Here is a 26,418-nt window from a genome sequence, read left to right on the forward strand (position 1 = left end):
AACAACGATATTGTATGAAGATGTATTCTGATGGAAGTGGATTTCTTTGACAAAGACTCAATTTCATTTGATAAATGATGGACACAAGCAGCTACACCCAAAGAAAGAACACTGGGAAACGAATGTGAACTATTTGCATTTTTGTTTCTCTTCCTGGGTTATTTTTGCCTTCTGAATCCAATTCTCCCTGTACAATAAGAGAACTGTTCGGTTCTGCATACATATATTGTATGTTGGATATACTGCAGCATATTTAACATATATAGGACAGCTTGCCATCTTGGGGAGGGGGTGGAGAGAAAGAGAGGAAAAATCGGAACAGAAGTGAGTGCAAGGGATAATGTTGTAAAAAATTACCCTGGCATGGGTTCTGTCAATAAAAAGTTATTATTAAAAAAACAAAAAGAAAACTAGCCCTTTCATGCATCATCCCAGTTTAAAATACAGATAACTGTGCCTAGATGTAGGTATCCTAAGACTGCTGCTAGTGGGTTTAGATGAAACTAGCACTCTATGATTTCTATAGTCTTTAGGAGTTTGTTGAATTATTTGAATATTGGTTTTCAGTGAAGCATATCTGCCTCCTGGTGTGGTGCCAAAGGATTTATAAAATGGTAATGTTAACCTTGTGGGCAATTATAACACCTCCATTGTAACCTATTAAAACAAGCCATTGGCACTGATAAAATGGGAAGTGGATAAAGGAAAAGTCATTAATGTTGATTATCACAATTTCTCATGAATGTTTAACCAATATAATTATTATAAGGCCAAAAATGGTCCAAAAACCCTTTCAACAAGTATTCATTCTCTTTGCCAAAGAAGAAAGAAATGGCAGCTAAGGCCAACACCAATTTATAATATAAATCAATTTGCAATCGTAGAGTATAAGATTACATGTAGAATCACCTAATAAATAGTAAATGATTACAGAAAACTTGGTGTGAGACCCAATTAAGCTGGAGGATCCTAAGAGCATAATGGAGGAACTGAGTAAAACAACAAAATGGATGAAAAATAAACACACTTGACTATTTCTAAAGATCCAATTTTCATCATCTGTAGAATGGGAACCCCCACATTGGGAATCTAACACAATTCCCTAATGCATTATATAATGGAGTTGAAATGGTATTTTAAATACAATTCTCATTTGGAAACTTTACCTCTCCCTCTTGCCTTTTTAAATGAATGCCTCTTTTCATTTGTCATTTAGCCTTGCTTATATGTTTGATTCTTTTAAATTCTTTGCATATTTTTGGAGACATCCAATTTTTTTTATTATTATCCAAATTTATCATTGGTATTTATCAATTTCCCCCCAAACTGGTAACGTGAATATATAACAAGATAAGAAGGTGAGATACTTATGTAATAAGAATAAGGATAACAGATGGCAGCCCAAATATGTCAAGAATACCCAGGATATGATAAAAGACCTGTAGATATGTCCCCAGAATAGTGGGTAAGTTCTCTGCAAAATAGCCATGGGGAATACATACAAGAATCAAACAGGATAAGAAAGCATGGGTAATTTGTGATCTTTACTGTTAAAAACAATACTTATATTAGCAACACTGTGGATCCTTTTATACATTGCACTTATTTAAATTATCTAAAATGTAACAGTCAGAAGTTCAGCAATTTATTGATCTGATGTTATTCTAACTCCATATGGTCAGTGTGGATGTTGCAACTGCAGTTGCTCATGGTGATGATAAAGTTGCTGCTGTCACGTTTAGAAACCCATTGTAAGGGTTGTGGGGATTGAATGTAGATCACAAGGTATTTTCACCTTTTTTCTTATTGTTTGCTTGCTTTTTTTCTTTCCCTTTTTTTTCTTTTTTGTTCTGATTTTTCTTATGCAGCATGATAAATGTGGAAATATGTGTACAAAAATTGAACATGTTTAACTTATAGTGGATTATTTGTTGTCTGGGGGAGATGTGAGGGAGAAGGAAGGAGGAAAAATTTGGAACACAATATTTTGCAGGGGTGAATGTTGAAAACTATTTTTACATATATTTTGAAAATAAAAAGTAATTATTAAAAAATAAAATAATCCTATCATCCTTTATGATAAAATTTGAAAGACTGTCAAGACCACAAGTAGTTTTTTTTTTCCCCTCCCATATGGTGTAGGGTTGTTTTTTATTTTTGTTTTTTACTCCTAAGGTAAACTTTCAGGAAAAGTATATATAGATTCGGGTACTATGGTCATAGAAGTATAATGGGGTCTATGAGGTGATGATTCCAACTAGGGCATTATATGTCAACTTATCCAGCAAACTATTTATGAGAGCTTTTGTAGCATCCTTTCTGGGCTACTTATTTCCTCAATCTGCACTTGCACTTATGACTTTTCTCTGGAGGGTGACTGCTACCTTGGGTTTTGTGGATACTACTTTGAGTCTGTGTTCCTAATGTTATGGCTCATAAGCCTTCATCAGTGTGCAGTTTGCCAATAGACATGATGAATTTTTAGCAAAGACACCCAATGAGATACCATAGTAAAACACATTAGCTATAAACATTCTTTTCTAATCCAGAAAACCCAGGCATATTTTTCCACAACTAAACATTATATTTGTGAAAGGGGTACAGAGTACAGTGGTAATGAGGCTTACATACAGAATATGTATATAGCAAAGGGACATTTCGGACTTTGAGAATGGGGGTTGTATTTGTTCTTCTCTTTTATATAGAAAAATCTGCCATTTTTATCTGCCTTTAAGAGGAGTATCTCTACTTTGTGAGTAGTTGAGCTAGGTTCATACTAGCTATTAACTGTCCACAACTTTTTAACAATTGCCTTGAATATTATTTCTCAAAGCACCTTCCTCTAGCTAATCCGTGGCCTCCTCTTAACTTTTTTTCCAGTGACTTCTTCCCATTTTCCCAGTGGTGTTGTGAGACTCAATTGAGATAACAGATGTAAAGCACTTTGCAAACCTAAAAGTACCATAGAAATGCCAATTATTGTTATTATTATTAACCTATAGTAACTAGACTTCCAGACTTGTGATGATCACATTCCTTGAGGCTTCTACTGTCCTTTTGCTGAGTTTTGCAGAGTTTATAGAATATAGAGGTGTCTACAAATGTTTAAACAATCTAGCCTTTGGGGATGGGGATTCTCACCCACATATGAAATATATGCAATTTAAAATTTAATCTGCATTATTAACCCTTTCTCAAATTTAAACATCCAATAACCACCTCCCCCCCCCCCACAAACACATACACTATCCATCTTACTTTTGGGGGTTGCTAATTTCTGAGACAAAATGCTCACAATAAAAATAGGCTCTCAGTTAGAGCTGGATTCAGTTTCCCCTGTTTTTTTCCTTCCTGGCTGGACATTTAATCCCCATTTCCATGCCAGTCAGAGGAAACTCAGAATTCTCTCTTTCTGACTAATAGGTCCACTTTCCTTTTCCCATAATTACTGGGTCAATCTTATGGAAAGTAATGCAAATGCATAGTTAGGACTCCTATCCCTTTTCATTTACCCTGCAGTTGAACTTACTTATATAATTATCTATCACTTAGGTAATGAGTTCCTTAACAATAGGAGATATCTTCTTTACTATTCATATCTCCAGTGCTTATAAAAGTGAATGTGTCCATTCATTTTATTCTCTAACAAATCAATCAGACTACTTTTGGGAACATGCCTTTAATATAGTTAACAAGAAGAGTGGGGGGGGGGGGGTTAGAAGATTAAATTTATTCCAAAATAAATAGCAACAAAACTAAACAAACGAACATAATGTTTACAACATTCTCATAGATTGTCCCCATTCTGGTGCTTATCAAAGCTTTCTCCAAACCAAATACAATAGTTAAGAAGAGTGAAAAGAGAATTAAGCTTCCCTTCTCAAAAAAAAAAAGTAAAGTCCTCAGAACTTCCAGAATAAATGAGGCTTTTATCTCAAGGGTAAGTTACTTGAAACTTCTTCCTCTTTCAAATGACTGCCTTTCTGTATCTGTCTCTCTTCCATCAGTTATACCTTGAACTCTCTTAAACCAACAAACTCTTGAACTGTTGGTTGGCATATCTCCTTCCCTGTAAGGGTCTATTCCATACATCATTCTGGAGCCTGGATTCCTTTTAACTAAACTATTTGTATACTTATTGCTAAAAGCATTGCTTTTAAATTCACTGAACATGCTACCTAGTTCTACTGCCTGATATATATGAATCAGATATAGAAGCAAGGAAAACCAGTACAGCATCCTAAGTCAACGTAGACCAATGAAGGAAATGCTCAGACACTAGTCCTCTAACCTTAAATAATTACTTCTAGTTCCTTCATACCTACAAAATATTAACTGTCTTTTAAATTTGTATTTTTCTAGTTTGATGAGCAAATAGAAAAAAGCCCAGATGAAGGAGAATAACTAAGACTAATTCAATTTAATGGATAGTGTCAAAGAAATAAATGAACATGGGTACAAAATAAACATAACATCACAATCTAGAAATTAATGGAACATGCAGTTTATAATCCTATAAAAGACCACAGGATTAATGTCTATGAAACAGTATAATATATTAATCAATAGACTATATCAGAAATGAAATACTCTTTTCTACTAATCCTCTTCTGCATTTGATCCTGATTATGTATTTTCCTTAGATCCTATTTAGTAATTATCATCTTCCTCATCTGTTCAGTTGTTTGCATAGCAGGGGAAGAGCACAAGCGACATCCCTGGGATAATTGATTCCTGGACATCTTCACTAGTCTGCCTTTTAATTTTTTTTTATTATATTTAGTTTGACACATCAGTCATTTTTTTAAAAACAACTTCCCAACTACTCCCCTAACAGTTGTGACAAACTGCCTAATATAATAATTGTGATTAAGAATACATGCAACTCTCTATTTTTACAGTTTAATTTTGTTAACAATATGAAAAAATAAACTTGAAAAAGGGAGAGATTTGATCTTTAATCTTAGTATTCTGTGACACTTAATAAATGGTTATTGAATTATTGATGTTTCTAAAACAAAATTAGCACTGACTAACATTTCCTTAATGTTCAAAAACAATTGTCAGCAAATGAAAAAAAATGATTATAGCATTATTTAATAAATATTTTTTTTAATTTAAAGGTTTTTAAAACAGTAATAGATAAAAGACATCATGCATGTCTTCTTTAAGCCTTTGAAGATCTGAGTTCAAGCACAACCTCTGACACATATTGGTCCTATAATCTTGGGTAAGTCACAATTCCTCCAGTTCTTTAGAAAATTCTTTATGACTTTAAGTTGGAGGAACTTCTGACTTGCATTTGTAGAAGTAGTTTTCTAATTTGGGAGCCCCAAATACCAAGGCAATCATAGATTTCTTCTCTTATATGATGTTCTTCATGCCTCTATGGTTACTGAGGAACTAATATGTACTAGAAATAACAAATAATTTTTTAAAAAGAAAAGCTGTGGAAATAGGTATGCCCTTGATCCAAATATAATGTTACATTCTGATGATGAATGAAATTTAGTCGATAGTATTTAAAGCCTGAAATCAGGAAGACCTATTCAGTCTACCTCTGACATTTACTAACTACTAACTATATGGTACTAGATAACCTCAGCTAATCTCTTTGGCTTTCAATTTTCTTTATAAAATGAGGAGGTTGCACTTAATGAATTTTAATATTCGTTACAACTCTAAGTCTATGATTCCTAGAGTAGATGAGATTGAGTCAGTGCAAAGGTCAAAGCCAGAAATATATAAGATCATAGTAACAAGGAAATAAAAAAGTATACGTAATCTTGGTCCTGAAGTGATGGGTTCAAAGTCTAGAGGAGATCTACCTAGAATCACATAAAAAAGCAATGTGGAAGAAGGAGCAATATGTTTTTGTCATGAAAATATACTTCACATAAAGGAGCAGTCCTTTATGTCATCATTTCACAGTGTTAAAGTACTACTCTCTTTCTTTTCTCTCACTGTGATCAGTTTAAGTTGATGGAGTTGGGATTCTGAAGAACACTTATTATTTTCAATGTCCTATGGGGGGGATAAAAGATTTATTCTACTTGTCCAGAGGGATGACCAAGGAGAAATTGGTGGAAGTTGCAGAGAGGCATTTTGTTTTTAATGTGAGCATTATTTCAGTGCAATGTACTAGAAGTGGACTCATATATTTGACAAAATATGGCAAAGCTCAAAATATTTTTGTTCTGTGTTCTTCGGTTTGTAGATATTTTACAAATAACAAAATATGATGATCTCAAATGTATTCCAATTGTTCTTCATTTGTCTGCCATTTCTGATCTTGTGAAAATATCTCTTCATTGCTCGATATGTTTTTTTCAGCCAGTTTCCTATGTTCAGGATTTGTTCTAATTTTATAAGGTTCTTGAACTTTATGAACTGAGAAAAAAAGAAACAAAATAAACAAAACCTTTTATTTCCTTCTCATCTTTATGGATGATGTTCTTATAGAAAAAGTCATGGCATAAGTCACTATCTTGGTATTATTCATTTATATTTAATGTTCTACAGACTATTGAACAGATAGAGAAAATAGATGTTTTTTGGTAGTTGAATAAAAATATTGGGGTATGAGTTCATTATTTATAGTTCTTCACTACAACTCTCATCAGACAGAGAGACAATACAAGAAATATGATATATGTTTCACACTATTTCCATGTAATTTTTATCTATCCCCTAGGACTTTGTATGACAAAAGTTTTTTTTTTTCTTTCTTTCTTCTATTCTATGTAGCTTGGAGACCATAAATATCTGGCACAGAAACATAATGTTGTTTTTTAAGATTTTTTTTTTTAATGCATTCCCATATTACTATGGAAAACCTTAATATGTGACCACGATCTGATTCCATTGTACTTTATAGAATGAGTTCTGCAGGATACTTTGAGGTCTAGATATAGTAAGAAAACTTTTATCTATTAGTCCATTAAAGACAGAAAGCTTCTAATGTTAAATTCTTTCCACTAGGTCATGCCTAATAGATATGCAATAGGTGCAAAATTCTTCCAGCTTTCAGTGATATCTTTTACAGTTGCTACAATTAATTTACATAATCTGCATTTACTACAAAACCCCAGCCTCTTTAAGTATAACTTCTCTAATTTTGGATAGAAATCACTTGGCCCTGAATTGACACCACAAACATCTCTGAACATATTGGCACAAAACAATTTGTCACATTCTTCTTTGCCATCTTATGGTATATTCAGGTCACTTTTTGTTCCCTCTGGATGTGCCTATATTAGTTTTTATTGCTTTTAGTCCCAGCTAAAGAATTTTCAGGAGGCATGTTGCTGGAATTTCTTATTTGATCTGGAATTCCTTGTCTATTTGTGGTACCAGAAAAGCAAGAAATGCTATTCATTCTATTAACCTCCATAGCAAGCTGTTCATGATAGCTGATTTGAGTTTCTTTGGCTCTTAGGAGCAATTGTATCACACTCAATAGGGAGGTGATCCAGTTTTAAAGCCAGAACCTTATTTACCAGCATTTCAGGGTTTTTTCTATCCTTTCTCAGCTTTTGTATGGGTCTCAATATAACAAAATCTACCTGGTACAAATGACACCCCATAGAATGATTACTGGCCCATGTTTAACAACCAACTCTGAAAAATGTGCACAAAATACACTTTTACATTAGAGTTTCATTTTTTTTTAATAATTCCACTATTATCTTAAATCTAGACAGTCAGCAAGACAATAAATAAAGTCCTATAGTTCTGTATAGAAAAGCAGTAGAGAGTGAGGAGGAAAAACAAATGAGACCAAAAATGTAAGATTTCTCCCTACCTCCCTCTCCTCCTCCTCCTCCTCTTTCTTCTCTCTTTCTCTTTCTCTCTCTTTCTTTCAAATAGTCTTTTAAACAAGCATACAGTTAGCATTCAAACAATATGGCCAGCCAATCACAGTTCTGCCTCCTGTAAGATTCTGAATGCCTGACAGTTTAATTTAAGAAAGGACCTCAGTGTCTAGTCCTTAAGAAAAGACCTTTCAAGTGATCTTCAGAGTCCTCCTGACAATTCAAATAGGAGTGATTCAGTTTCATAGCTTGGTATTTATATACTCTCCAGGCTTTATAGCCCTACAGAAATGAAGTCAATACAACAGTAATAGAAAAGAAAAAAAATGTACTTTTAATACTCATAAGTTTGAATGTGAATGGGATGAACTTACCTATAAAGTAGAATCTGTAAGCAGCATAATAAACAGAATCCAACAATGTGTTGATTATAAGAAACATTTGAAGCAGAGATACACATATAGAATTAAAATAATGAATCAAAGCAGAATCCATTATACTTCAGATGAAATTAAAAATGACACAGATAGCAATCATGATCTCAAAGTAAAAGCAAAAATAAATTTGATTAAAAGGGATAAAGAAAGCAACTTTATTTTGCTAAACTATACTATAAATAACAAGCATTATTAATGCTAAACCCTTGTGCACAAAATGGCATAGCATCCAAATTCTTAAGGAAAAAAATGAATAATAATAGTAAATAAACAGGAAAACTACACTAATAAATCATATCAACTTTCCCTCTCAGAGCTAAATACATTGAACTACAAAATAAACAAGAAATAAATTAAGAACATGAATAGAATATCAGAAAACATAGATATGATAAATATACTAATATATGATAAATATGATAAATAAAAATACATGGGAAGGGAAAGAAACATTTCAGCTGTACATGGCACTCTTACAAAATATATCATAGCCATATATTAGGCCACAAAATCTCACCACCCAATTCAGAAATTATAAAACTATTAAATACACTCTTTTTAGACTACATTGTAAAAAATTACATTGAATGAAAGGGTGTCGGAGTATAGATTTGAATAATTGGAAATAAAATAAACTACTAACAATGAGTGGATTAAAGAACAAAACATAGAAACAGTTAAAAAAAAAGTTCAAGGAAATGACAAAAAAGAGTCTAAACTTCAAAATTTGCAAGATGCATCCAAAGCAGTATAGGGAAATGGGGAAATTTCACATCTCTAAATGTGTACATCAGTAGAAAAGAGAAACAGCATACCGATGAATTGGATATATGTAAAGGGCTGAAACTCCAAAAAGTTATGCTTGAATCAGACAAACTAGGACTTAAGGCTAATTACCTATTTGACAATGACTCTATTAGCATATGTTTGGGAAAATGGCTCTTCTCACCTTTGGTGCTGGCTCAAAGTTTGAAGTTAAGATAATTGTAGGCAAGGAATGGGGGGGGAAGAGGGGGAAGTGGGGTGACAGAGGCAAGAGACTCATTTGGCGGTAGACAAGGAGGAGATAGGTGGAGATTCTGCACTCCAGAATCAAGAAGAGATCTTTGGCTAAACTCCTGGCAGTTTGCCTGCTTCTCCCTCTAAAGACCAAGGACTTTTACTTATCCTGATTCTGGCTAATCCTGAGGCCTCCAGGGAACTAGCCTGGACTTAATAAATATACAACTAAAATTTTTTTTAAAAAATTAAAAATCTCCAACTAAGTGTCAAAACGGAAATCTTGAAAATCCAAGAAAAGATTAATAAAATAGAAAGTTAAAAAACAAACATTGAACTAATAAAGAAAACTGGGAACTAGTTTTATGCAAATATGTCCACAATAGAAAACTTATTGGTTAATTTGATTTTTAAAAAGCAAGAAAATCAAATTACTAGTATCAAAAACTTGTAAAAGTAAATGTGCCACCAATGAAGATGAAATGAAAGGACTTATTCTGTCCAGTTATATGCTGGTAAAACTGACTATCTAAATCAAATGAATAAATGTTTATAATAATATAAACTTCAAGGATGAACAAAACAGTAAATATAATACTAATCCTATCTTAGAAAAAGAAATTGAAGAAGTTATTAATAAAAGACGAAAAAAGTCCACAAGGTGGATTTGTAAGTGGATTGTGTGTGACATTTAAATAAATTACTCTCAATAATGCATAAACTCTTTGAAAAATTTTAGGTAAAGAAATAACCTCACCAAATTTCTTTTATGATTAAAATATGTTTGAGATCAGACAGAACAAAAGCAGAGAAAGAAAATGGGAGACCAATTTCCTTAATGAATATTGATGCAAAAATTTTAAACAAAATACTAACAAGGAGATTACAGTAATATGAGACAAAAATCACACTCAGATTGGATTTATGCCAGGAATGCAGGGCTTGTTCAATATTAGGAAAACTATTAGAATAATTAACCATATCAATAACAAAACTAACAAAAATTGAACAATTATGTTAATAAATGCAGAAAATGCCTTTGATAACATGCAATATCCATTCCTATTAAAAACACTAGAAAGCAAAGGAACCAATGACATCTTTCTTAAAGTGATAAGTAATATTTATGTAAAACTTGAGAAAGGATTATCTGAAGCCTTTCCAATGAAACCAGGGTAACACAAGGATGTCTGTTATCCCTACTAGCATTGAATATTGTACTAGAACCACTACCTACTGCAATGAAACAAGAAAAAGTAATCAAAGTAATAAAAATATTGAATGAGGAAACAAAACTATCAATTTTCCTAGATGATGTGATGGTCTACTGAGTTGTTTTTCAGTCACGTCCAGCTGTTCATCATCTATTTAGGGATATCTTGGCAAAGATACCACAGTGGTTTGCTTTTTCATTTTCATATTCTTTTAAGAGATGAAGAAAATAATGTTAATAGGATTAAATGATTTGCTTAGGATGAAAATAATATTGGAAAAACCTTGAAAAAAGAATTTAGGAACATTAAGTTTTTCTGTGCATTATTATGTATTTTCTTAATTTTATGTTTTACAAATCATTAATTATGAATATAAAGTATATTGTCTTTGCCAACATGATGTTTTGATGAGAGTTAGTGTTTTATTTTAGGAAACTATTGGGTACACAACAGTTCCATATATGTCCTAGACACCATTAAGGAATATCAGGAAGACGCCTTATAGATGGTGCTGATCATGTGGAATGTTGGAAACCACCTTGTGTGCGGTGAAAGATGGATCACAGACAGAAATTTAATACATAGGAATTGATGAGTTTCTAAGGAACTGGAGGAGGGTTTCTATTGCTGTAAAGCATTGTATATTATATAAACATTCTGAGAAGACATGAGTATGTATAGTTGAATATGTTAGACCTTAACTTATAGGGAAAAGATGGAGTTGGTATGTCTCAATTGTTTAGTGGGACACATTAGAGCTCTGATCTGAGAGGTCTTGAATGTGAGTCTTAATTTCAATGATCCTTTACATTATATTGCATCATAGAAGAACAGATATAAGAGAATGTTAATCAGCTTTGTTTTCATATCACTTATCTTAAAAAGTGATCACTTTTTTTTTTTTTAGCTCTTTCCAACTTTCTCGGATATCATGAGTTCTTAATCTTTTTTTTTTTTTTTGTATCAAGAATCCCTTTTATATCATGGACAGCTTTGGTAATCCATTGAAATTCTTCTCAGAATAATGTTTTTAAATTCATAAAATAAAACATGTAGCATTATAAAACAAACATTGAAATCATTATCAAAGTATATATTTTTAAAATTTACAAACCCTAGCATGATCCCTTATTCAAAAACGTCCTTTTTTAAAGGTTACCCTCCTTCCTTTAATCACATTTGCTGATTGGGTTCCACCTTAAAGTGTAGGCAATTGGGTATTCAAAGTCCTATAGCTCTTCATGAGCTCTTATAAATTCGCTTGTCTTCATAACCACGATGTAATTATTTAAAAACAAAGCCACTTATTGAAATCATAAGAAAAATAGTAACAAAAGTTTCCTCCACATATTATTGGTATATTCTCCCATAAATACACATAGAATTGATTTAACTGAGCACAAGCATGGAATACACTGGTAAAAAGACATGCACATAGTGAACCTATGTAGTCAAGAAAATCATCTTCCCTTCCATCTTGTGCCTTTATCAAATAGACCAAGGCAAAGTCAGTTGATCAAGTTCCCTGAACACAATTCAAAGCACAATTCAGGTACAATCTTTTATACAAGGACATCATCATCTCCTTAATAAATAAGCCTCCCTTCTTCCTGAAATAACTTTGTATTATTTTGAATGCATGTTGCATTTGTATTTGTTTATGTAAATCTACTATCCCTTTGGGAGAATGGATTTTTTGTCTTTGTTTTTATATTGTTTTGCCATATTTTATATACAGTTGTTGTTCAGTTACTTCAGTCATGTTCAACTCTATAACCCCCTTTTTATGACATTTTCTTATCAAAGATAGTAGAGTTTGTGATTTTCTTCTTCAGCTTGTTTTACAGATGAGAATTTGAGCCAAACAGAGTAAAGTGACTTTCCCATTGTCACAGAGCTAGTAAGTATCTAAGGCCAGATTTGAACTCATCAAGATGAGTCTTTCTGATTCCAAGCCAAATTCTATCTCTACATTATAGAAGGCATTAAATATTTATTGAATTGAACTAAATGAAATTTCCAGGCTATTGTGAGGAGGAAGTGTATTGAAGAGAAGGACCCCAGAAGGTGACAGGGCCTAACCCACAGATAGGAAGAGGGTCACCCAGCTGGTCAGGAGGAGATTACAGGGACCCTTTGATGGTAGTAAGAGCAGGAATTAGTAGCATGGTTAATATGCTATTTCAGCTTTTAGTCATTGAGCAAGGAAGAGCCATAGCACTAGTTGGGACCTTGATCACAGTTCCAGAGTGGACAGGAGTATTTGTGATCAATCACATATCAGAGCATAGGCCATAAACACACCTTTCCTTAGATATTAACACCTTGTAAGAATGAAAAATTTATGGGTTCCCATGACTAGCTCTGAAAATAGCAGCATGAAGAACCTGAAACTTGGGGAAATCCCTATCCCACCACCACCTTGGATACTCTCAAAAAAACCTGAAAAGTTTCCATTAACTCAAGCAAAGTACAATATACTGTCTACAATATACGAGAAATGCTGTGGGATCATCAGCCATGAATAACTTCATTATTCTCAGCAATATAATGATACACCACCACTCTGAAGGAATTATGATGAAAAATGCTATCCATACCCAGAGAAAAAACTGATTGTGATTAAAGGCATGTTAAATTTTATTTTTCTTGAGGGTTTTTTTGGGGGAAGAATCTGTTTTTTTTTCTTCAACAAGAACTTTATGGAAATGTTTTGCACAACTTTACATGTACCTTCTCAACAGGGCATAGAGATGGGGAGGAAAAGAGATAATTTGAAACTCAAAGTTTAAAAACAAATATAAAAATGTTTTAAATGTAATCGAGGGAAATAGAAACATTAAATTAATTAATTTAAAATTAGGGTTGGATGATTGATATCAAATAACAATAAAACATAATCAAAAGAATGAAAATATAGAAGAACATGTGAAATATCTCATTGGAAAAAATAACTTACCGGGAAAAAAAGATGAAGGAAAGATCATTTAAGAATTCTTGAAAGCCATGATCAAATAAAGAGCCAAGACATTCTATTTCAAGAAATTATCAAAAAAAATTGTCCTTATATCAGAAGAAGAGGTTAAAATAGAAGTCAAAAGAATACACTGATCATCTCCTGAAAGTAATTCTAAAATTCAAATACTCTATATTATAGCCAAATTCCAGAACTCCTGAGCCAAGGAAAAAATATTGCAAACAATAAGACACAAACAATTCAAATACTGAAGAGCCATGGTCAAGATCACAGAAGATTTAGCAGCTTCCATATTAAAGGTTCAAAGGGTTGGAGAGAATAGAGAACTCAAAATTTTAAAAAATATATGAAAGTTGTTTTTACATGCAATGGAAAATATATTGTTTAAAATGGGGAAGTGGGTGCGAGCACTTTGAAGATGAAGAAAATATTTTGAACATGGCAAGTTTGATGTTAATGTTGTGATCTAGTTCAGATGTTAGGAGTTCAAATGTTGGAGTTCTCTCTGGGTGCCTGGAATCAGGATTTTGTCGGTCCCTGTTCGGGCGCCAAAATGTGGTGAGCTTTTTCTTCTCAAAATACAGCCAGGTGATAAAAGTTCAGATCTTTTATTATTTCCAATATAGCCCGGTTAGCTTAGAGGCCTATCTCTCGGCTTGGTTCCAAGAGCTCTCTCCAAATGTCTTTAAATCCAAAGGTCTGGTCCTTCAGCCTCTGCCTCTGCTTTCTTCAGCCTCCCCAGCTCCAGTCTTCATGTCATTCCGGTGAAATCTCGACTTGTAGCGTCTTCCTCTCCCTAGCACTCTCCGACTGGCCCATTGGCCTATTTATGCTCCTTCCAGAGAGAGGGATTATGGGTAGTTCTACTTAGTACCTTGTTTCAGGTTCTGCCCAAAACATCTTTTTGTAAGATTAGATCAACTCTAACTACTTAGCAGTTAGTAAGGATTCCAACATCTCCCCTTTCTTTTGTTTTAAAACATAGGGGGTTCCTGAGGGGGTACACATAAATCCATCAATATGGGCCAGAACTTTGTAACAGATATACATGGTATACATAAATCCATCAATATGGGAGGCATTATACATAATTTACAAAAGCACACAGCAATATAACACAGGCTAGTGGTAATGTAACAAATAACATGAATCAACATGAAAATTTAACTACTGCAAAAGTCTCATCAACAATCTTTCATCTCAAGAAATCCAATGATTCTTGCAATTGCTTAAAATACATAAGCACATAGTAATATAACACAGGCTAGTAGTAATGTAACAACATAAATCGACCTGAAAATTTACAAATGTCCATAAGTCCTAGAAATAGTCCATAAGGAATCCATTGTTCATTAGTTCATGCGCCAGGAATCTAATAATTCCTGTAAGCTCTGAAGTACTGCAAAAAGTCTCATCAACAATTTTTCATCTCAGGGAATCCAGTGATTCTTGCTAGTTTTTCAGGAACTGAAAGCTGAAGATTTTAAAGTTCTTTTGACAGTCTCATTGTTAGCCATCTGATTCCTTTTCCACCTGTGGAAATATAAGCAGATCCTCTTCCCCAAGCAGTTAACCTATCTAATTCTCTTCTATTTACCACTTTTGGGATTTCTCCTCATCATCTGGTAATTACATTGGAGCTGTTTGCATTGGATATTGTCTTGTTGTCTTAAAAGGCCTGTATTCTTCCCAACTGTAATCCTGATTGCTTTTCTGTTGGTTGATGACATCAGAGTTCTGAATTTCTAAAGTCTCTCTGGGTGTAACCTCAGCTGCTATCATGCCCCACCTGTCCTTTGATTGATACTTTGGAGCTGGGCCTTGCCTCTCCTTCCTCTGGGTCAATATACATTTAGAGGCCCAGTGAAAGCCTTGGTTACATTTTCGACATGGGGTTTTGGGTTTTCTCTCACCCTGTCTTCTCACTCTATCTCCATATCTACAATGAGCTCTCAAATGTCCAATTTTTCCGCACTGAAAACATCGACGAGTTTCTCTATAATTCCTCTGCCAAGAAGGACCTTGTCTTTCCATGTTCATCATAGTCTGGGCATAATAAGCATTTGTGCCCACTGTGGCACAGCGTCTTATGATTTCCTCTAAAGGAGCATCTTTGTCTAGCCCCCATATAATTCTTTTGCAAACCTCATTGGCATTTTCCTTAGCCAAATGTTTAGTCATTATTTCTGTTGCTGCATTGTCTCCAATGGTTCTTATTACAGCTGTTTGTAAACGTCCCACAAAATCTGCAAAAGTTTCATTGGGACCTTGCTCTATTTTTGTGAAAGCATTATTTCCATCTTTCTGTCCAGGGAGAGAATTCCAAGCTTTTATTGCAGCCTTAGAAATTTGCTCATACACTGTTATGGGATAATAAATCTGTTCTGAACTCTCTGCATACTGACCTTCACCAGCTAGTTGGTCAAAAGCGATTTGTACAACAGCTCCTTTTTGCCTATTGCGTTGGGCTTGAATCCTACATAATTCATGAAACTCCGAAAGCCACAATAAATTTTGTCCCGGTTCTAGACAAGTTTTCGTTATGGATTTCCAGTCATTCGGGGTTAGGATTTCATTAGACAAATTATCCAGTAACATCTTCACATAAGATGATGTAGCCCCATAAAGAGTGCAACCCTTTTTCAAATCTTTAATTTTTCCCAAATTAAAAGCAGTGTATTTTCTCTCTTTTTGACCTGAGGAGTTGAGCTCTTCAATCACAGGATATGCATTTATAAAATCAGATATATCTTCTCCTTCATTTTTTGCTTTAATTAATGCTTTTTCTAATCTTGTCAAATTCTGCTTTACAGGAGAAGCTGACTGTGTTTCTGTCTCTCTCCCTCCCCCTTGTTCTACCCATGAAGGGTTAATTGCGGGGGGAGGGTCATGAGATGTGGAATCACCTAATTCCTCCTTCTGTGAAGTATCATACTCAGAATTGTAATTAACTCCATTCTCATCTGATTTGTCCTCCTTTTCACCTAGTAAAGTTGGCACTTCCTCCTGTACTTTTCTTTTCATCATTCTATCACTTAAATAACTTCTTATAGCCAATTGTATTACATTATATGTATTAATTATTGAGTTAGGCCCATTTTTATCATAGAATTGACAAAGATCCTCTCCAACCAATTTCCATTCATTTAGATCTAATTCCTTATCAAGAGAGAAACAAGGACATATGTCCTTTACAGTTTGTAAAAGTTCAGTGATTTGCTGTAAACTTATAATTAAACCTTGGCTTTCCATAATTTTGACAATGCTCTCTAAACATTTTCCTTGAACAGAAACAGTCTGTTTTCTAAATATCTGTCCCATCTTAGCTGAAATTCTACTTTAACTCTTCTAACAAAATTTCTTTGTTGCACTCACCCTAATTTCTGGGTTGAAGTTTTTTCCACTGGATCAGGATCAGAGGCTTTTCCACTTGAATCAGGATCGGAGTTTTTCCACTGAAATCCACTGAGGGGTCTGTTTGTCCCACGTTCAGGGCGCCAAAATGTTAATGTTGTGATCTAGTTCAGATGTTAGGAGTTCAAATGTTGGAGTTCTCTCTGGGTGCCTGGAATCAGGATTTTGTCGGTCCCTGTTCGGGCGCCAAAATGTGGTGAGCTTTTTCTTCTCAAAATACAGCCAGGTGATAAAAGTTCAGATCTTTTATTATTTCCAATATAGCCCGGTTAGCTTAGAGGCCTATCTCTCGGCTTGGTTCCAAGAGCTCTCTCCAAATGTCTTTAAATCCAAAGGTCTGGTCCTTCAGCCTCTGCCTCTGCTTTCTTCAGCCTCCCCAGCTCCAGTCTTCATGTCATTCCGGTGAAATCTCGACTTGTAGCGTCTTCCTCTCCCTAGCACTCTCCAACTGGCCCATTGGCCTATTTATGCTCCTTCCAGAGAGAGGGATTATGGGTAGTTCTACTTAGTACCTTGTTTCAGGTTCTGCCCAAAACATCTTTTTGTAAGATTAGATCAACTCTAACTACTTAGCAGTTAGTAAGGATTCCAACAGTTTGAGATGACTATAATAGGCCATTTATTTAAGAATTAGAATGGATAATCTGGATAGAAATAAAAGCTTGATGGATTTAAGGTTATCTGAATGGTGTTGATTGAAATAGTGGAATTGAATATCATTACTGAGAGTTTCGAGAAAGAAGGGAGGTGGGTGAAGAATAGAGTCCCAGGAGCCACACATACAATAGGCCTGTAAGAAATCTCAAAATCCAGTAAAGGAAATTGAAAATCCTGTTTATTTTTTTATATTATTATTTGTAAAGATCTAATTCATGTCTTCAGCTTTGTTTAATATTAATTAATCACATATTTAAAAGTTACCAAATATGTATCTACAATGTGGTGTACTTTTGAGAATGATTACATAAAAATAAATAGAAGTGAGAGATAGGTTTCTTCATGTTGGAGTTCCCTTCATAAAATATTTTAGGTTTTTAAAAACCAGTTTATTCTATTATAGTAAGAAGATATTTCTAAGCAGGATTTTTTGGTTTCTTTTTATATAAAATTCAAAATTTTTTGTGATTCAAAGCTATCAATAATTCTACCTTCAACTCATTCAATATAACTAGCTATGAAAAGACTCTCCTAATAATGCTAAAGACACAGTCTACCAACTCTAAATGTCCCCAGCTTATTTGTGGGGATTCAGATTCAATATTTCTGCTTGTAGTAAACACAATTGTTATGAATCTCTTCAAGTACCAACTTTTAGAATAGAATTTATATCCCATAATGATATTATGTTACTTAGAATACAAGCATTTTTCTCTTTCATTAATTCTCATGTGGGAGGAAGGTTGCACAGAGCATTTTCTAAGTAGGAATATGCTTATATCTGACAATGTTCCCTATTCTCCTTCCTTTTTAACTTCCTTGGCTTTCTTTACAACTCTGTCCACCTTCTGTAAGAGGTCTTTTCTACTTTCCTTAATTGTAGTGCCTTCTCCTAAGTTATCTTCTTGCTACTCTCTATATATTTTGTATGTACCTAGTTATTTACATAGTATCTCCTTCATTATAGTCTAAGTTACTTGAGATAAAGGCCAGATTTTGTCTTTGCATTTCCACTACTTAGAACAGTGATTGGCATATAATAAAATCTTAATATTTAACTAAATGTCCCACTGTATTTTCTAGGGTACACAATGTATTTTCTATAAATTGTTTCTTACTGGAAAAACAAAATAGGAAAGTTGTTTATATCAAATTATTTATTCATTCAACAAATATGTATAGAACACCTTTAATTTATAAGATGCTGACTAGGCTCTGTGGAATTATACTTTGGTGAGGAAAGAAATTTAAATTTAGACAAGTGAGGTGAGATGCCAGCAGGATATATAGATAGAGATGCTAGGCTGATAGTTCTAACCTAACATGTTAGGTTAGAACTGATGCTAAAAAGAGAGAAATATCAAAGTTAGAGATAAAATTTTGGGAGTCATCTTCTCCCAAAGAAGATTCTTCTTCAAAGAGACTGAGTGAATTTCTTTTATTTCTTACTATCTCTATTAAAGGTGAATTTTTTTTTATCTTTTCATGGAATCATAGATTCTCTAAATTGTAAGGAACTACCCTGGGAAAAAATTCTTTAACAACGTACCCGGAAGTGATCTTCTAACTTCAAACTTTTGTTTTAAGACCACTACTAAGACAGCTGAGTACATTTCTATGCTCTCAAGTGTTTTTATTAGGAATGGATGTTGGATTTTATCAAATGCTTTTTCTGTATCTATTGAGATGATCATATGGTTTTTGTTTGTTTGGTTATTGATATAGTCGATTATGCTAATAGTTTTCCTAATATTGAACCAGCCCTGCATTCCTGGTATAAATCCTACTTGGTCATAGTGTATTATCCTGGGGATGATTTTCTGTAATCTTTTTGCTAATATTTTATTTAAGATTTTAGCATCAATATTCATTAGGGAGATTGGTCTATAATTTTCTTTCTCTGTTTTCAGCCTACCTGGTTTAGGTATCAGTACCATGTCTGTGTCATAAAATGAGTTTGGTAGGACTCCTTCAATCCCTATTTTTTTCAAATAGTTTATTTAGCATTGGAGTTAATTGTTCTTTAAATGTTTGGTAGAATTCACATGTAAATCCATCTGGTCCTGGGGATTTTTTCTTAGGGAGTTGATTGATAGTTTGTTCTATTTCTTTTTCTGAGATGGGACTGTTTAGGATATTTACTTCTTCCTCTGTTAGTCTGGGCAAGCTATATTTTTGGAGGTATTTTTCTATTTCATTTAAGTTGTTGAATTTATTGGCATAAAGTTGAGCAAAGTAACTCCTAATTATTGCTCTAATTTCCTCTTCGTTACTGGTGAGTTCTCCCTTTTCATTTTTAAGACTAACAATTTGATTTTCCTCTTTCCTTTGTTTAATCAGATTTACTAAGGGTTTGTCTATTTTGTTGGTTTTTTCATAGAACCAACTCTTAGTTTTATTAATCAATTCAATAGTTTTTTTACTTTCAATTTTATTGATCTCTCCTTTTATTTTTAGAATTTCAAGTTTAGTATTTGACTGGGGGTTTTTAATTTGTTCCTTTTCTAGCATTTTTAGTTGCAAACCCAATTCATTGATCTTCTCTTTCTCTATTTTATACAAATAGGCCTCTAGAGATATGAAATTTCCCCTTATTACCACTGTGGCTGCATCCCATACATTTTGGTATGATGTCTCATTATTATCGTTTTCTTGTGTGAAGTTATTAATTATGTCTATGATTTGCTGTTTCACCCAATCATTCTTTAGTATGAGATTATTTAGTTTCCAATTATTTTTTGGTCTACTTCCCCCTGGTTTTTTGTTGAATGTAATTTTCATTGCATTGTGGTCTGAAAAGGATGCATTTACTATTTCTGCCTTACTGCATTTGAGTTTGAGGTTTTTATGTCCTAATATATGGTCAATTTTTGTATAGGTTCCATGAACTGCTGAAAAGAAAGTGTACTCCTTTCTGTCTCCATTACATTTTCTCCAGAGATCTATCATATCTAACTTTTCTAGTATTTTATTTACCTCTTTGACTTCTTTCTTATTTATTTTGTGGTTTGATTTATCTAATTCTGAGAGTGCAAGGTTAAGATCTCCCACTATTATAGTTTTACTGTCTATTTCTTCTTGCAGCTCTCTTAGTTTCTCTTTTAAGAATTTAGATGCTACCCCACTTGGTGCATATATGTTTAATATAGATAGTGCTTCATTATCCATGCTACCCTTTAGCAAGATATAGTGCCCTTCCTTATCTCTTTTAATTAGATCAATTTTTGCTTTAGCTTGATCTGAGATCAGGATGGCTACCCCTGCTTTTTTGACTTCACCTGAAGCATAGTAGATTTTGCTCCAACCTTTTACCTTTAACCTGCATGTATCTCCCCACTTCAGGTGTGTTTCCTGTAAACAACATATTGTAGGATTCTGGCTTTTAATCCATTCTGCTAACCGCTTCCTCTTTATGGGGGAGTTTATCCCGTTCACATTTATGGTTAGAATGACCAATTCTGTATTGCTTGCCATCTTGTTAACCCCAGTTTATGCTTTTCTCCCTTCTTTCCCCTTTCCCCCCCTTCCCAGTATTAAGCTTGTGAGCACCACTTGCTTCTCACAGCCTTCCCTTTTTAGTATCCCTCCCCCCGCCTTAGAGTTCCTCCCCCTATCTTACCCCTTTCCCTCCCAGTTCTTGTATTCCCTTCTGCTTAGCTTATTCCTTCCCTTTTCACTTTTCCCTTCTCACTTTTCAATGAGGTGGGAGAAGTTTCACCATAGATTGAATATGTCTTAAGATTTTTCACTTAAAGCCAATTCTGAAGGCAGTAAGATACCCACTATATTCATCCCCCTCCCTTCTTTCTCTCAGATATAATAGGTTTCCTATGCCTCTTCATGAGATGTACTATCCCCACTTTAACCTTTTTCTGGTACAATGTCCTTTCCACATCAATTTCTAGAACAAGGTATACATGTATTCTTTATACATCTATATAGTCAAAATATAGTTCCCAAGATTAATCTTTACCTTTTTAGATTTCTCTTGAGTTCTATATTTGTAGATCAAACTTTTTGTTAAGTTCTGGCTTTTTCATCAGAAATAGATGAAATTCGCTTACTTCGTTGAATGTCCATCTTCTTCCCTGGAAAAAGATGCTCATTCTCGCTGGGTAAGTTATTTTTGGTTGCATACCAAGTTCCTTAGCCTTTCGGAATATCATATTCCAGGCCCTTCGATCTTTTAATGTGGATGCTGCCAGATCCTGGGTGATCCTTATTGTGGCTCCTTGGTACTTGAATTGGGTTTTTCTAGCCGCTTGCAATATTTTTTCCTTCATCTGGGGGTTCTGGCATTTGGCCACTATATTCCTTGGTGTTTTGATTTTAGGATCCCTTTCAGTGGGTGATCGATGAATCCTTTCAATGTTTATTTTTTCCTCTGTTCCTATGACTTCTGGGCAGTTTTCTTTGATAATTTCCTGGAAAATAGTGTCCAGGCTCTTTTTTTCATCATGCTTTTATGGGAGTCCAATGATTCTCAGATTGTCTCTCCTGGATCTGTTTTCCAGGTCTGTTGTCTTCCCCAGAAGGTATTTCACATTCTTTTCCATTGTTTGATTTTTTTGGATTTGCTTGACTGATTCTTCTTGTCTCCTCGAGTCATTCAATTCCATTTGTTCAACCCTGATTTTCAGTGAAGTATTTTCTTCACTCACTTTTTAAAGATCTTTTTCTAATTGTCCAATTGAGTTCTTTTGTTCTGTGGAATTTTTTTCCATTTCGCCAATTTTGTTTTTTAGAGAGCTATTTTCTGTTTCCAGTTCACCAATCCTATTTTTCAAGGATTTTACTTCTTTATCCACTCTCTCTTTAACTTTCTCCAGGCTCTTTTGCCAAGCCTCCCTCTCCTTTTCCCAAGCTTCCCTCTCCTTTTGCCAAGCCTCACTCTGCTTTCCCCATTTTTCTTCTAGCTCCCTTGTGAGAGCTTTTTTAATTACTTCTATGAGGTTCATCTGTGCTGAGGAACAGATGATCTCCTCCTTTGGGGATTCACCTGGAGACTGTCTGTTTTTAGTCTCCTCAGGATTTAGAGTCTGCTCTCTATCTGTATAGAAGCTGTCAAGGGTTAAAGTCCTCTTCAGCTTCTTGCTCATTCTGTCTAATAATCAGAGACAAACTGGCAAAGAAAAACAGAAAAAACTGGAGTCTTTCTTTGGGGGAGGCTGGGTGTGTTACCAAGCTTCCTCTCCAGACTGCGGGGGCAGCAGTGAGGCACTAGCAGGACTGTGTTGCGCCTGCGCTCTGAGGTCCCAGAGCGTGCTGAGTCACTGTGGGGGGAGGGGGGGGAAGAGGGGGGCGGCCAGGTCCCAAGAGACTCCAGCTGTTTGGGGTTGTATTCTTCAGCCCTGGTGTTTTTAGCTTCTTTGCTGGGCTGCTGACTTGCTGCCGGAGCAAAGTATCCAAACCTGTAGCGAAGCTCTCCCCGCAGAGATGGCTGCGATCACTCCCCACCTCCTCTCCCGTCTGCTCCCGTGCTCTCACTGCCGCTGCCTGCCGCCTGCGCCCGATCTAAAACCTTCCCAGCCCTCCAGTAAAGAGAGACCTTTCTTGGCGAATCTCAAGAATGGCTTCTCTTGGTAACTATATGTGGGTTTTTTTCAGTCAAGCATTAATTCAGAGGCTTGTAATGAAGTGGATAGTGAGAGAAAGCGTGGAGCTTATGCAGCTGTGAGCCTCCTCTCCGCCATCTTAACTGGAAGTCCAATGCCTCTAATAATAATGTGAGTCTTGATGTTAAACTAGGGACCAAATCCTGAGTACATTTCTAAGCCACTATCACATTTTAAATATTTTTCTACTCCCTTTGTGGTTCTTTACAGCTTAAAATGCATGGTTCAAATATTAACATGCCATTATGAGGTAATACTAAGAATAACAGGAAATTATAAGTGTATCCTAGTATTTGCCTTGACTGCCACTCACAAATAGCACACAAGAATCATCCAGTGTGAGGGAAAGTGCTGTTCCTTTATGTTTTTTTGGAGTAATTTGCTAAAATGGGAAAAAATGCATAAAGGAAATGATTAAGTTCAACTGTTGAAGGATAAATTATTGCTAATTGTATAGACAAAGATGTTTATACCAAAATGGAACAGGAAAAGAACTTTGATTTTATTTAAAAAAAAACTATGAGATATATGCACACACATATACATATGTACACACAAATATATATGTAACATATATGTATATGTGTATATGTGTGTGTGTGTGTATATATATATATATAGTTGGTTTTGAGTAGTTTGGGATAGAAAATAAACCCTGGAATAAATATAAAACCTAAAATTTCTTTGTGAATAAGGAGGAAGAGAATATGCATTTTTAAAGCATCTATTATGTGTCAGGCACATGTTAAACAATTTATAAATATTAACTTATTTGATCCCTTTTGACTGAAAAGGGAAGGTACCTTGTGTTTTGGAACATATTGAAAGATAGTAAAAATGAGAATGTAGTAAGAATGGAAGATAGTAAGAATAAGAAAAAGCCCATGGAGAAAAGTATTTCTAGAATTACCGATTTTGAGCTAGAAAGGATTTTAAAGGCCATCTAACATCTTCATTTTACATATGAGGAAACTGAGACTCAGACAAGATAAGTCACTTCTTCAGCATAACAAGGTAAGTATCAAAGTGGAGAAAGCCCTTGCCAAATGCTTTAATTTTCCTTTTTGTTGGGCAAAATTTATTCTCAGTGGAGAGGATATAAAAGGAATGGAAGTCTATATAATTCCAAGATAAATTACAAGTCAGTCATTAGGACTATTTTTTTTTCTAAAATAAGGATTATGGAAAAAAAATCACATTTTAAATATAGTTGTATAATTTTAGCTTATTTTTTCCTCTACTTCTCTCCTCTGCATTTTGCATCTATCTGTATCTATATCTCTCTCTTCCCCTTTACTATCTCTACTTCTACTTTTATCTGTATCTTTTTTTAGGTCCCCATACTTTTGAAATGGTTGTGATGTAGCATAAAGAGAACTGGCTTTGGTAAAACAAAACAAAACAAAAACAAACAAACAAACAAACAAAAAACAAGTTTCTCAAGCTCAAGGCTTCTCTGTAATTGGTTTTATTATCCAATATAAAGTTGTTTAAACTCTTGATGCCTTCAGCCAATTCTCTAAGAACATAAATTGAAGAGAAGTTACTGACTGCTAGAAGAACCTTCTCAGTAGGAAGGTCTACTAGCAAAGTCAAACATCTAATCTAAAATATTTCTTGCTGTCACTTTGTCCCTCTATTTCTCTATCTTCTCTCTATCAGTCTGTCTGTCTTTCTCTGTCTCTCTCTGTCTCTGTGTATCTCTGTCTCTCTGTGTCTCTCTGTGTCTTTTTTTTTCCTCTCTCTCTCTGAAAAATACTGTAATACCCTCAGTGTCATTTGCTTTGTCTCCAAGTTTTTTACTCCTATATTTGTGTGCCTAACCTACCATTATACATCCTTGTATGTATTTTTTTTTCTTTATGTTTTTCTTGCAGTGGTCAATTTGGAACTTGGCCTTATTGAGCTTAATCCTGTTCTTGGAAAGATCTGACTGCATCAGAAAATAATAGAGCTGGTAAAAGATCTCAAAAGAATATCTACTTTAATTTACATTCTTAACATTTTACTGAACTTTATTTATATTTTTATGATCTTCTTGCTACCCCATTCAACATACTGAAGTCAAATTGCATCATATCATTTGCTTCTCTCTAGGCCTTGGGTGCCCTGTCAAGCCCATTTATTATTAATTATGACAACTCTTTTTTTTTCAATATTGTTTTCCCATAAATAGGGAAACAGCGTATATATAAACATCTTTACTGAGTAAAGGTCACACAATAGGGAGAGTCAGACTTAACATTTAAATCAATTTGAGACTATGTAGTTATGTTACTGCCTCCAAGATGATATAGATAAGACAAAGAATTTCATGGGAACCACATGATCAGTCAGAACCCTGTCCATACATAGCTATGGAATTAATTTTGTTTCAGAAACCTTAATGGTCATTCTCTGTACTATTGATTGCATAGAAGATTAAACCATTAGGGCAGTAAAACACAAGCATCATCCTTTTCCCCCTTTTTTGTATGTCTTTCAACATATACTGTATACAGAAAGATACATAGCTATAATCTTTCTCTTTCTCTTTTTCCTTCTTTTTAATGTCCTTTTTAAAAAATATATTTTAACTTCAAAGTCTTTGGGAAATTAAAAAAATAAATATAATTATGTGCATGGAATATAATATAAATAATAAATCAATTACTTATATAATATAAAGATGTGATTATATTAAAATGGTCCCTTGATATTTTAAATTATTAGATTAGATTAAAATTGAGGAAAGCTTTTCATGCATTACAGTAGTGTCTTTATATTTTGACATAAATATAGAAATTTTCCAATTGAGAGTGTTTTTTTAAGTGCTCTGTTTACATTCTACATTCTTAAAAAACAGTTTTTTATGAATAATAATGGCATTTTCTGTAGATACTCAGTTAAAAGACCTACATAATGCTATTTTCAGTACCGATGGGATGGCAATATAGTTGTGCTTCCATTCTTTAGGAACATTTTTTAAAATTCTGTTATTTATATCTTTTCTTTTTGTGTTTTTTTTTTTAAATTTTGAGGGGTATTCATAATCTTAGATGGATAGAATTTTATCTTTTGCCTGTGATTAACTTTTGAAAGACATTTATGAAAATGTTAAATTCTGTTTTCATTTTAAATAGTGATGAGTAGATTTAAGTTTTTCAAATATGGAAATTATCTGTGAAATACAAAGAGAAGAGAACACATAAGTGGAACATTGTCCTGAGTATTTAAAAAAAAAAGAGTAAGTTGTTAGCTTTGCCACTTAAATAAAAAATAACAGCAAAAACTGAGAAATAAGTAAAGATT

This window comes from Antechinus flavipes, chromosome 1 (assembly GCF_016432865.1).
Source record: "Antechinus flavipes isolate AdamAnt ecotype Samford, QLD, Australia chromosome 1, AdamAnt_v2, whole genome shotgun sequence".
Taxonomy (NCBI): Eukaryota; Metazoa; Chordata; class Mammalia; order Dasyuromorphia; family Dasyuridae; genus Antechinus; species Antechinus flavipes.